Below are 11,007 nucleotides of genomic sequence, written 5' to 3'. Positions count from 1 at the left end.
CGTAAGGTTTATAAGTGAAAGGGCATATGTAGGATCCCCTGGAAATAATTGCGGCCACTTACTTAAGGCCCCCATGGCTTCTCCGTGAGTTCGGTGAGTCCATTAGAGAGCTGATGGCTCACCTTTTCTCACTTTCTCTCCTCCTGTCCCCCCTTGCACAAGTGTTTCCTTATTTAGCGTCTGCTTCCTCCTTCCCATCTTGACATTGTTTCAGCGTCTGCAATCTCTTAGCTCAAGGCTTTGAACCCCAGCCAGGCCAGCGTGACTGCTCTTCCTGTCTGTTCTCCAGACACAAAGGATGGCAGAAATCTCCCTCTTTCTCTTCTGTCTCCCCCCTCCCCACCCGCCCGCCCACAGCCCAGTGTGGGCTTTGCTCCCAACTTGCGAATCACCACATGATGTTGGAGTCATCGGCTTTTACGGAAAAGGCTAATGAGAAAACAGCTTGGCACAGGGCCCCACGAGGTCACGTGGGGGGGAATAGAAAGTGATTTTTTTTTTAAAGTGTGTTTTGCTGGATAATTGTTTTTGATGGCCATGACAAGTGCAGAGCAGTCACCCCGTCCTCCAGATTGCAATGCTGGTCTCGTGGGCAGCTGAATGAAGCAGGGCGGGGTGGGGACACAACTCTGGGCTCTGTGGCCGTCCTATTTTGAGCTGTTTGTGGGTTGTTTGCCTCCCACTCCTCACCCCAAAATTAGACACAGACAAGAGCGCCACACATAAAGGAGGGTGGGCAGGAAGGGTCACAAGGCTGCCTTCCGTGCACCCGTGGCTTTTGTCCTCTGCGCCCCTTTGTCTTACAAAGGGCGAGTGGTCACTTTGATGGCCTCATGTGATGAGCGACTTGGGAAGAAGGTCAGAGCAGGCACTTGTTCACTCAGAGAGTGACGAGAGAAGCTCTTTCGAAATGGCAAGCGATGTTCCTGGAATGGGTTTCGTGCCCCGGGTGGTCCTGCATGGGGCTGAGTAGGTCTATCCTGGCCACAAACAAGAGAGCTTTTGATTCTACACACGTGCATTGCATCCCATGTGACCATGATCAGTTCCTGTTATCTGCCCTCCTTCGCATCTGGGGTCCCCCCACCCGATCCTCGGATGCGTGAAGCCTGGCTGCAGATGCCCAGTAGCAAAGGAAAGGCTGTCGGGCTTTACTCAGCCTTGCCCATCCTGCTTGTCAAACAGAGAGTTTTGTAGGATCTTAAAGACACAACCCATTTAGAGTGGCCCAGAGACCCCACTTTAGGGGCTGCCCTCAGTTGTTGGCTCACACAGACTGCTTGTTGTAAGCTGCCCTATGGACCCCATGGGCAGTGGCAGTTCGTCAAGGGAACACCATTGTTTGTGTTTGTTGCTGTGGCTCTGGAAAGAGGATGGGGTTACTGTGGCATGGCTAGCTGGAGGCTCAAATAAAGCCTCATAAAGTAATCAAAGTGACAAATGCACAAAGAACCATGTATGACCTGAGGCATTTTGGCCCATGATGTACATTGGCCCCGATAAGGCGATTTTACTTGTACTCTTAGGACCGAAACTGGAAGGTACATATATTGGAAATATTACTATCTCTAATATATATAATTGCTTCTGACACAAGGCCAGATCCATTTATGGCCCCGCAAATTTTTTGTGTGTGTGTCATTCAATTCCAGACAGGAACATTCCATTTTTGGTCCTATATCAATTGTTTACTGCCTTACAAGTGTAACAAGGGCTTTGTTGTATGCTGCATTCTGTACTATTTGACTTCTGAAGAAGGCTCTTGTAGGCCGAAACGCATCAGGTCATATATGGTTCTTTGTGCATTTGTCACTTTGATTACTTTATGAGGCTTTATTTGGGCCCCTACAAGGCTTTTTAATGTTTTTTTTAAATAAACACATGTACTTTTGTCTATACCTATTGATGTTTTTAACTTTTGGCCCTTTACTAGTTTTCTGAACTTCTTTTGGAGGGTTTTGCCCCTCTGTTCTTGGGTGCTAGCTGGAGGTTGCCATCTGGTCCATCTCCTGTTTTTTGTTTGTTTTAGAGGCAACCTGCCTATATTGGATCAAAAGCATGGTACAAAAGTTTTGAATAAACAATGATGGGCTTGCCCATCACACCTCTCACTCAGTGTGCCACACGATTTTCTGCCACACTGAATTTGTTAAGCCTTTGATTTGCCGCAGGATGCTCCGTTGTGTTGTCTTCAACAGACTGACAACTCCTTTTTTTTTCACTCTGTGCAGTTCATCTCATGCGTTTTCTGGGGCACCAGTGCCCATGGGCCCAACACTAGTTGGCAAAACAGTCTCCAGGGCCGGACAGCCAGTGAGAAATGAGCATGGTGGCTCAGCCCTCCGCTTTGATAAAAATCTAGCTGGGAAAATATTGGATTGTCCCAGCAGAACACAAAGCATGTAGAATAATCAATTGTGCCTCATTTTGCAGTAGAGTGAGAGTGGCGGAGGCTGCAGGGGGACAGGGTGCAGTGCTGGCGGAGAACAGCCTGAACATTTTGCTCCGTTACTGAGTTGAGAGGCGCCTTCGAGGCTGAACACTGGGTATGCCTACCTCAGTTGGAATCATACGTGATCAACCCACAAGAAGGCACAGTATGGCATTTAGCATGAGTAAACTTTTGCCAGGCCTCTCTTCACCTCTCCACCTTTCAAAAAAACAACACATTTTGCATTGTTAACGCCATTCCTCTGCCCCAAAGTGAAAGAGATCCTGAGTTGAAATTACGGACGCCTTAAAACCATCTTTGCTCTGACCTGGATGGCTCAGGCCAGCCCGATCTCGTCCAATCTTGGAAGCTAAGCAGGGTCAGCCCTGGCCAGTATTTTGATGGGAGACCACCAAGGAATACCAGGGTTGCACGGCAGAGGCAGGCGATGGCAATAGCAAATCACCCCTGAATGTCTCTTGCCTTGAAAACCCTACGGGGTCACCATAAGTCAGCTGCGACTGGATGGCACTTTCCACTTCCTCTAAAACCATCTTTATCCCATGCTCACGGCTACGGCTCTCGAGGCAGATAGCCGTAATTCAGTATAAAAGCACAGTAAAATATTATTGTGCAGCTATGAACACTAAGAACAATTGTAAGATGAAGCACAGGCTCTTCTGAACCTCTTGTGCTGGAGGAGGGTGCCGCCGTTAGCTCAGTGTAGCAGGATACAGCCCACCGGATAAAAATCTGGCAGAGTGGCGGGGATGTGGAAGTGAGAAAGTGTTTTAACCCGCTGCCCCGAGGTAGGCTTTCAGTCAGGAATCTTTGGGTTCAGAAGACGAGGTTAGAGAAAAATGCATCCATGGTCTCACTTGCATGATCTGACTTTGGCAGGTGAGGAACTGTGTAAAGGTACAGCTGCCTAGTGTTCACAAAGAAAGCGCTGTTAACTCAGTTCTCTGCACTCCAAAATCTGTCCAAAATCTCATGCTTTGAAAAGGAGGTAACATTCATCCCCTTCCGCCTCTTTACGAGCGGTCACTTGTCACATCCAGTCGCATGCTGAAGTGACTTCTGTGACACCAGCCTTCCCAGATTCATTCTCTGTAGCCACACAGGGATGCTTGTATAATTTCCTGCCTCTCTTGCTGGACTCTTTCGGTTTCCTGTCATCTTGGTGCTTGGGGGGGTCAACTGTGGGAGGGCTTCTAATGTCCTGGCCCCACTGGTGGACCTCCTGATGGCACTGGTATTTCTGGCCACTGTGTGATACAGTGTGTTGGACTGGATGGGCCTTTGACCTGATCCAACATTGGCGTCTCTTATGTTCTTATGTTCCTCAAAGGGTTGCGTTGTGGTGAATGGTTACCTGAGGCAGTTGCATCAGCACATCTAGGTAGGGATGCATTGGGCGAGGAGGTCTTCCCTCCCCCGCTATGCCTTGATGTCACAGCCAACTCTTTTTTTTTTTTTTTAAGTCATATTTATTCAGTTTTTGAATACATTTCATCATGTATACAAGTTCTACTTACAAATATAACAACTTACAGAGTCCCACAACATCAGATTTGGTATTTTAACTTTTCTTTAACCATTTATAAAACATTCCCCACCTATTAAAGAATATCGTTGTATCTTTGTATTGTAATAGTGTGGTCAGTTTATCAATTTCGATCATTTCTTGCATTTTAGAAATTAATTCTTTTTTCGACGGTATTCCCCCTTGTTTCCAGTTCTTGGCAAACAAGATACGTGCTGCCGTGATTATATATCCCAAAACATATTTTTGCTCCTTTGTATATTTCTCTGGTATCACATTTAACAAGAAGAATTCTGGAGCATATGGTATTTCTATTTCTAATATACCGCCCAGTATTTTATGTACTTTATGCCAATATCGTTGGGTCATAGCGCACCTCCACCACATATGGTAGAAGGTGCCTACATTATTTTTGCACTTCCAACAGTTCTTGGACATATTTGGATACCATTTCGCTAATTTATCGGGCGACCAATGGTCGCCTTCTACTCCTCTTGAGTGGTGTCAGCTGAGTCACCACACCCAATGCACCCATAAGAACATAACAGTTGCCATGTTGCATCAGACCTGTGGTTCATCTAGGCCAGCATCCTGCTTCCAACAGGGACCAGTAATGACCCCTGGAAGGCCCACAAGCAGAGCTTCATATCCTGACTTCTGCCAGGCTCCTGACAATCAGAGGCACTGTGCCTCGGAACCCAAAGGGTCTCATGCAGCTATCATGGCTATCAACAGGCCTGTCCTCCAGACTCTCTTTTAGATCCATCTGAGCTGGTGGCCTTCACTGTAACTTGTAGCTGTGAGTTCCACGGGTCAGCTACCCACTGAGTGAAGTAGTGGTTCCTTCTTCTTCTTCTTTTTTGGGGGGGTCTGTCTTGAACCAACTCAGATCAGTTCCATAGGGTGGAGTGTTAGCAGAAGAGGGAGAACAACTTCTCTTTATCCATCTTCTCTATATGGTGCATGAGTTTGTAGACACCCAAGGTTTTATGTGGCAACCAGTCGCTACTTAACAGAGTTGCATCTTCTGAGTCCGGGAGTCAGTATCTCAGGTCAGGATTGGGGAGACAGGGAATAACACCCCCGCTATGACGTGAAGCTCAGTTTGAACCAGTCTCTCTCTCAGCCTAAGGAGCTGCGGTGGCTCAAGTGGTGAAGACGCTGAACTGCAGGCTGTGGAAGATCGGTAGTTCAGCGTTTCGAGACCCGAGTGTGCCGCATGACAGAGTGAGCTCCCGTCTCTAGTTCCAGCTCCTACCAATCCAACAGTTCGAAAGCAAGAAATTGCAAGTAGATAAATAGGTGCCACTTCAGTGGGAAGGTAACAGCGTTCCGTGCGCCTTGGTGTTTAGTCATGCCGGCCACATGACCACGGAAACGTCTTCGGACAGCGTTGGTTCTTTGGCTTCGAAACGTAGATGAGCACCGCAACCCTAGAGTCGGATTCGACTGGCTTTCGAGCAAGGCACCCTTTACCTTTACTTACTCTCTCAGCCTAACCTGCCTCACGGGGTTTATGTGAGGGCAAAAGGGAGGAGGACAGGGAAGAGAACCTGTAAGCGAGCATCTTGAGGAGAGATCATGGGGACACACGTGAGGGGGAGGATAAAAAATTAGATAAGGAACTGCCTTATTCCAAGTCCAGCCTGTGGTCCATTGACCTTATAATTGCCCACTTCCCAAGGAATCGTGCAGAGAGAAGCCGTTCTCATCCCTCTGAATGTGTCTGGAGTAGAATGTGGGACCAGCTCCATTCAAAGGAGGTTCTGAGCCCCAATGAGCTGTGGCTCCTCTCCCATAATACACAAAACTAGTAAAGTAAAGGTAAAGGTTTCCCTTGCTCGAAAGTTAGTCTAATCCGACTCCAGGGATGTGGTGCTCATCTCCGTTTCCAAGCCGAAGAGCCAGCACTGTCCAGAGACATTTCCATGGTCATGTGGGCGGCATGACTAGACGCCGAGGCGCACGGAATGCTATTACCTTCCCACCGCAGCGGTACCTATTTACCTACTTGCAATTTCTTGCTTTCAAACTGCTAGGTTTGCAGGAGCTGGGACCAAAGACGAGAGCTCACTCCATCTCGGGTCTCGAACTGTTGAACCTACTGAACTTCCAGTCTGCAGTTCAGCGTCTTAAGCACTTGAGCTACTTTGCCCCAAATCTGGCCATTGCTCTGTCTAGCCTAGAATTCACTCCTTGGAGCAAAACCGTTTCTCCAGGGTCTCGGGCACAGAAAGGTCATGTGGGACTGTCCTTTTGTGATCAGACATGTTATTTCTGGATTGTCTTGTTAGCCTTCCACTCACCTCCCTCAATACCTCTGTGCACATTTGGCTCGTGTGTGTGTTTGTGTGTGTGTGTGTGTACATCAATGCTCCCTCTAAGCTGTGGAGTCTTGTGAGCAAAAATTCTACTTTGTGAGTGACTGGCATTAAAGTTATGAGCGAGCGATTTGGCTGCTGCATAAATTAGTTTCCTCTGGAGCCATCCCTTCCTGAGCTAAGACAAAAATGTGTGAGCCAAAGGCTAAAAAACTGTGAGCTAGTTCACACTAACTCAGCTTAGATGGAACATTGGTGTACATGTCAGGCTTTTTTCACATTGTAACCTCTCCTCCTTGCAGGGAGGTGTGCCAGGGAAACCTTGCCAATTTCACCCAGTTCAGTTTTCCTCCATCTTCTCTGCTGTTTGCTGAACCTGGCAAGAACCTTGGTCAGTTGCACTGGCAAGCAAAGGGTATGATGAGGAAGAAAGATGGCTGGAGGGGGATACCTCCAGGTTTCTATCCAAGTTTAGTTGTAGGACAGTCACTCAGGGTGGATAAGCAAAGAAGTGTCTTTACTGCCACTACCCTGGATGGAGGGTGGTGACAGTTTAGAGCAGAAAATAGTGTAATTTGTGGGTGGTGGTAATACCCGTTAACTGAAGAAGGGTAATCCTTAACTCACTTTAAAATTCACATTCCAAGCTTCATTCTGCCCCTTTGCTGTATTGGGCTTCTTGGGTGGACTGTCTAGGCTAGCTCTGTCCTTCAGGTTCAAACAAGGCATTCAGGAGAATTCCGATTTTAGTCTCCAACCAATTGTTGTTTCAGCTTGAATTTTATCATAGCAGCAGTTAACTGTCCAGCCAGCAAGATTGAAACCCAGATAGGCAAAGATCACATTATGCAGATCAAAGCACAAAGTGTAGCTCTTTTTCTCTGTCCTTCCTTGAAGGGGGGGGGGGTAGTGTTTTTGCCTTGAGGGGGGGATCTGCCCTCTTTGTAGGGAGTGCCTACTGAACCCTGATTGTCTTTCTCTGTCTCTAAAAGCTCTTTGCATACAGACTGCTTGCTCTCCCTTCTGCTCCAAGTCAATTAGCGACTTCCAGTTTTAGGCAAACCATAGTTCTTGATTACATCTTGACGGGCAAACTCCAGTTTGTGTTTCTTCTCTGAAGCCAGTATCAGACTAGGAACTGACGTAGCCTAATGGCTCAGAGAATGAGCTGTGCTCTGGAAGGTCCCTACTTTAACTCTTGCCTCTTGTCACAAAGTCGCTTGGTGGCCTCATTCCTGATTAGAACATAGGAAGACCCCTGCTGGATCAGGTCAGTGGTCCATCTAGTCCAGCATCCTGTCTCACACAGTGGCCAACTAGTTCCCCTGGAGGGCGAACAACAGGGCATGAAGCCTGAGGCCTTTACCCGATGTTGCCTCCTGGCACTGGGATTCAGAGGCTTAGTGCCTCTGAACTGGAGGTCCCCCTCAGGCACGATGGCTAGTAGCTACTGGTAGACCTCTCCTCCATGAATCTATCTAACCCCCTTTTAAAGCTGTTTATTCCTGTGGCCATCAGGACATCCTCTGGCAGCGAATTCCACATTTTAATCACTTTCTGTGTAAAGAAGTATTTCCTTTTGTCTGTCCTAGTTCCTATCAGCTTCATTGGATGCCCTGGACGGAGTTTAACAAAAGGATGGAAGTGTAGAATGAGAAGACCTCATTTTTTTTAACTCCTTGACAAATAGCCTTCGTATGGGCAGTTCACAGAAATAGCAATGCACCCTTGGTAATTTTGATGGTAATTTCCCCCCCTCACAGCAATGGGAGCAGGGCAACTTCCTTCAGGGGCCTATCATCACATGGTGATCAGCCACTCCTTCTGTTGAGACTTCAAAGGATTTGCTGAGAAAGTTTGGGCAGGTCAGAAAAAGTAGCCCATACCACAGGTGTGATATGACTAGGCTTATGCAGATTTCAAATACATGCATGTCTCCTCCACCCTTTTTACTTTTCCCTTTAGATGTGCTGCTTATCTTGGAAAGAATCGGGGGCAGAATAGGTGTCTCTCATCTTGAGGGAATGCCATCAAAAATGGATTCCCTATAGCCAGAAACTCCCATAGTGCAGGGGATACCATGGAACTTTATAGGGTGATGGCATCGCTTGGGTAATTTTTGGCTTTGGGACTTTCTAAGCCAGCACCAGACCAATGTACTACAAGGAAGTACACATACCAGGTCCAATTTTCAACCTTTAGTGTAGAGTAGACCGTTGCCATATGAATATGCAGTTATGCTTCTTATCGTTTACAAACAGTAATTAATGGAGGAGCCTCCCTCCAGTTTAATGACAGTGTAACTTTGGGAAACAGTTTGATAGGTGGATATGCTGGCTTTCCTAGAAGTGGCCTTCAAGTGCGCCCACCCTTCCTTTGAGGAGGATACCTGGCTCATTTGTAGACTACATGCAGAAAGGTCTCTGGCATCTCCAGTCAAAAAGGGTATCTTGGGTGCCCGGTGCAGAGAGCGCCTTTTCTGTGCCTGGGATGTTGGAGAGTTACTTCCAGTCAGAGTAAATATTAGACTAGGTAGATGAATGATCTGACTCGGCAAAAGCCAGAATCATATGTTCGTGAGCAGAAACCCAAAGCTGCGGTCTTCTACTTCCAGCGCTGCAGCTCAGTGGTGGGGAAACTGCTTTGTTTTTATTTATACCCTGCTTTCCTTCCCAGCAGGGCCCCAGATCTGATTAAATTGTTCTCCTCTCCTCCATTTTATCCTCACAACAACCCTGTGAGGTAGGTGCGTGACTGACGGTCACCCAGCAAGCTTCTGTGTCAGAGCGGGGATGTGAACCTGGGTCCCCCAGATCATAGTGCAACGCTCTAACCGCTGCACCACACCAGCTGGTTCAGGTTCAGTCTCTCATTAAAAGGGTCTCAGGTGTTGGGGAAAGGCTGTTCTCTGCTTGAGAGCCTGTCCAGTCAGAGGAGGCACTGCTTGTTGGGGCGGGCGGACCAACGGCCTGATTCCGCATAGGGCAGCTTCGTGGCCCAGTTCCCGGCTGCTGAATTCCTCTCCCAGACCTTGTTCTGTTTCTGTCCCTTTAGCAGGAACAGCCTGTGTGCTCTGTACCCTCAGCAGCGGGCGATTTGGCTGCTGTGGTCATGCTGCAGAATGTCGCGTACAGTCAGAGACCCGCAGTCTGTGTCTGTTTGGCTCCACCAGTGGGTGCTCTTGGAAAGCTCCCATCAGCCAAAGTACACGTTTTCTGACTCAGTCCCATCGATAGACATCTGCTGGCTGCCGCAACCAAGGAGGGAAATCCCTGCAAGCAGTGCTCTGCAGGGCTGCTCCGTTGAGCTGGCCTGATGCTGCGGTCCCAGCAGCTGAACAACAACTGGCTTGCCTTGGATGGCTTTGCTTCACAGCCTTCAGCCAGCCACCCTGTGTGCCACTTTGATAGATATTCAGGCTGACCCTGGAATGCACATGTCCCGGAAGGGGTAGGGGTGGGGTCACTTGAGGCAGGATGCTGCCGAGGCAGTCCAGCTTCTGCTGTTCAGTCTCTTAGAGTCTAGACGTCTCATCCATAGCTTTGCAGCAGTGTCTGGCGTGCTGTTGCATCACTTGTTTGGCAGTTTGAGATTTACTTTCAAGTGTAAACTCTGCACTGTGCTTGCACAGCTCAAAAAAGGTTATTGTGGGGGGGGGGGAGGTTTTGGTCCTGGAATCTCTCCTCCAAATCTGTTTACACTGCCTTGAAGCTTCTGGTTTTCAGCTCATTCTTTGTGGTTTCCTGCCCCCAGCCTCTTTGGTTTCATCTAGTTTTGAAAGTTTGACCGGAACAGTAGTCGGAAGTTATCGGTGTACCTGGAGCGCCGCCAGACACTTCCCCCTCTCCATCTGTGCCACATCCTGACACCGTGTCCAGGTTCTCGGACTTGTTTTGTTAGGAGGCTATTTTGAATTCCTCCTCCTGTCTTGCTAAGAACCAGAGAAGAGCCCTGATGGATCAGGCCCAAAGCAGTGAAGGTGGCTGGGCCTTATTTGTTGCGGCACCTGCACCTAGACAAGGGGGTTCCTTCCCCACAACACTTCAGTGTGAAGCAGCCACATGAAAACTTAGTAGTTTTTGCAAGTTTTGGGTTAGTTTGAGGACCAAACCAGATATGTTCAGTATCCAGAGCTATCAGAAGGAAGCTTTGTGTCTCAAAAGCTCATGCCCTGAAAATCTGGTTGATCTCTCTAAGGTGCTGCCGGACTCCAATCTGTCTGTTCTGTTTGAACTATTGGCTTTTAAGGTATTTTGTACTTTGTAATTTAAATCGTTTGTCTTTGATTGGACATTGTTGTTCCATAATTACGTTGCTGTAAGACACCTTGGGTTCTGAATGCCACATATAAATTGATGAGTATTATGCAGGAGAAACAGGTGAATGTAATCTTTCTTTCCTTCTTTCCTTCTTTCCTTCTTTCCTTCTTTCCTTCTTTTCTTCTTTCTTTCTTTCTTTCTTTTTTTCTTTTGTGGGATGGGTGTAGTTAGCTGAACAGGAGCTTAATTTAGGAGTATTTTTTCCACTGTTTTGGAAACTGATTTTCATCAATACCGTTGCCTCGCATGGCCTTCGGGAAAAGGGAAGGACCAGGGAGGGGGCACAGAAATAACCCTCTTGTAGCTTCCTGCTGTAGTGGTTGCAGTGGAACTTTACAGTAACTTGCTACCAACCTGACCACATTTCCGCGTTGCACAGGCAACTGTCCA

At 47.7% G+C, this 11,007-nt stretch overlaps 1 protein-coding gene across 2 annotated transcripts in view; it reads left to right on the top strand.

Annotated features, from left to right (window-relative positions):
• GNG7 (guanine nucleotide binding protein (G protein), gamma 7) overlaps positions 1-11,007 on the top strand; it is a 140,489-nt gene that overhangs the window by 96,820 nt on the left and 32,662 nt on the right. The window lies entirely within an intron of this gene.

Source organism: Gekko japonicus, unplaced genomic scaffold (assembly GCF_001447785.1).
Source record: "Gekko japonicus isolate JY-2015 unplaced genomic scaffold, Gekko_japonicus_V1.1 scaffold2312, whole genome shotgun sequence".
Taxonomy (NCBI): domain Eukaryota; kingdom Metazoa; phylum Chordata; class Lepidosauria; order Squamata; family Gekkonidae; genus Gekko; species Gekko japonicus.
The sequence above is the reverse complement of the archived record's forward strand: the minus strand, read 5'-3'. Positions and strand labels throughout refer to the sequence as shown.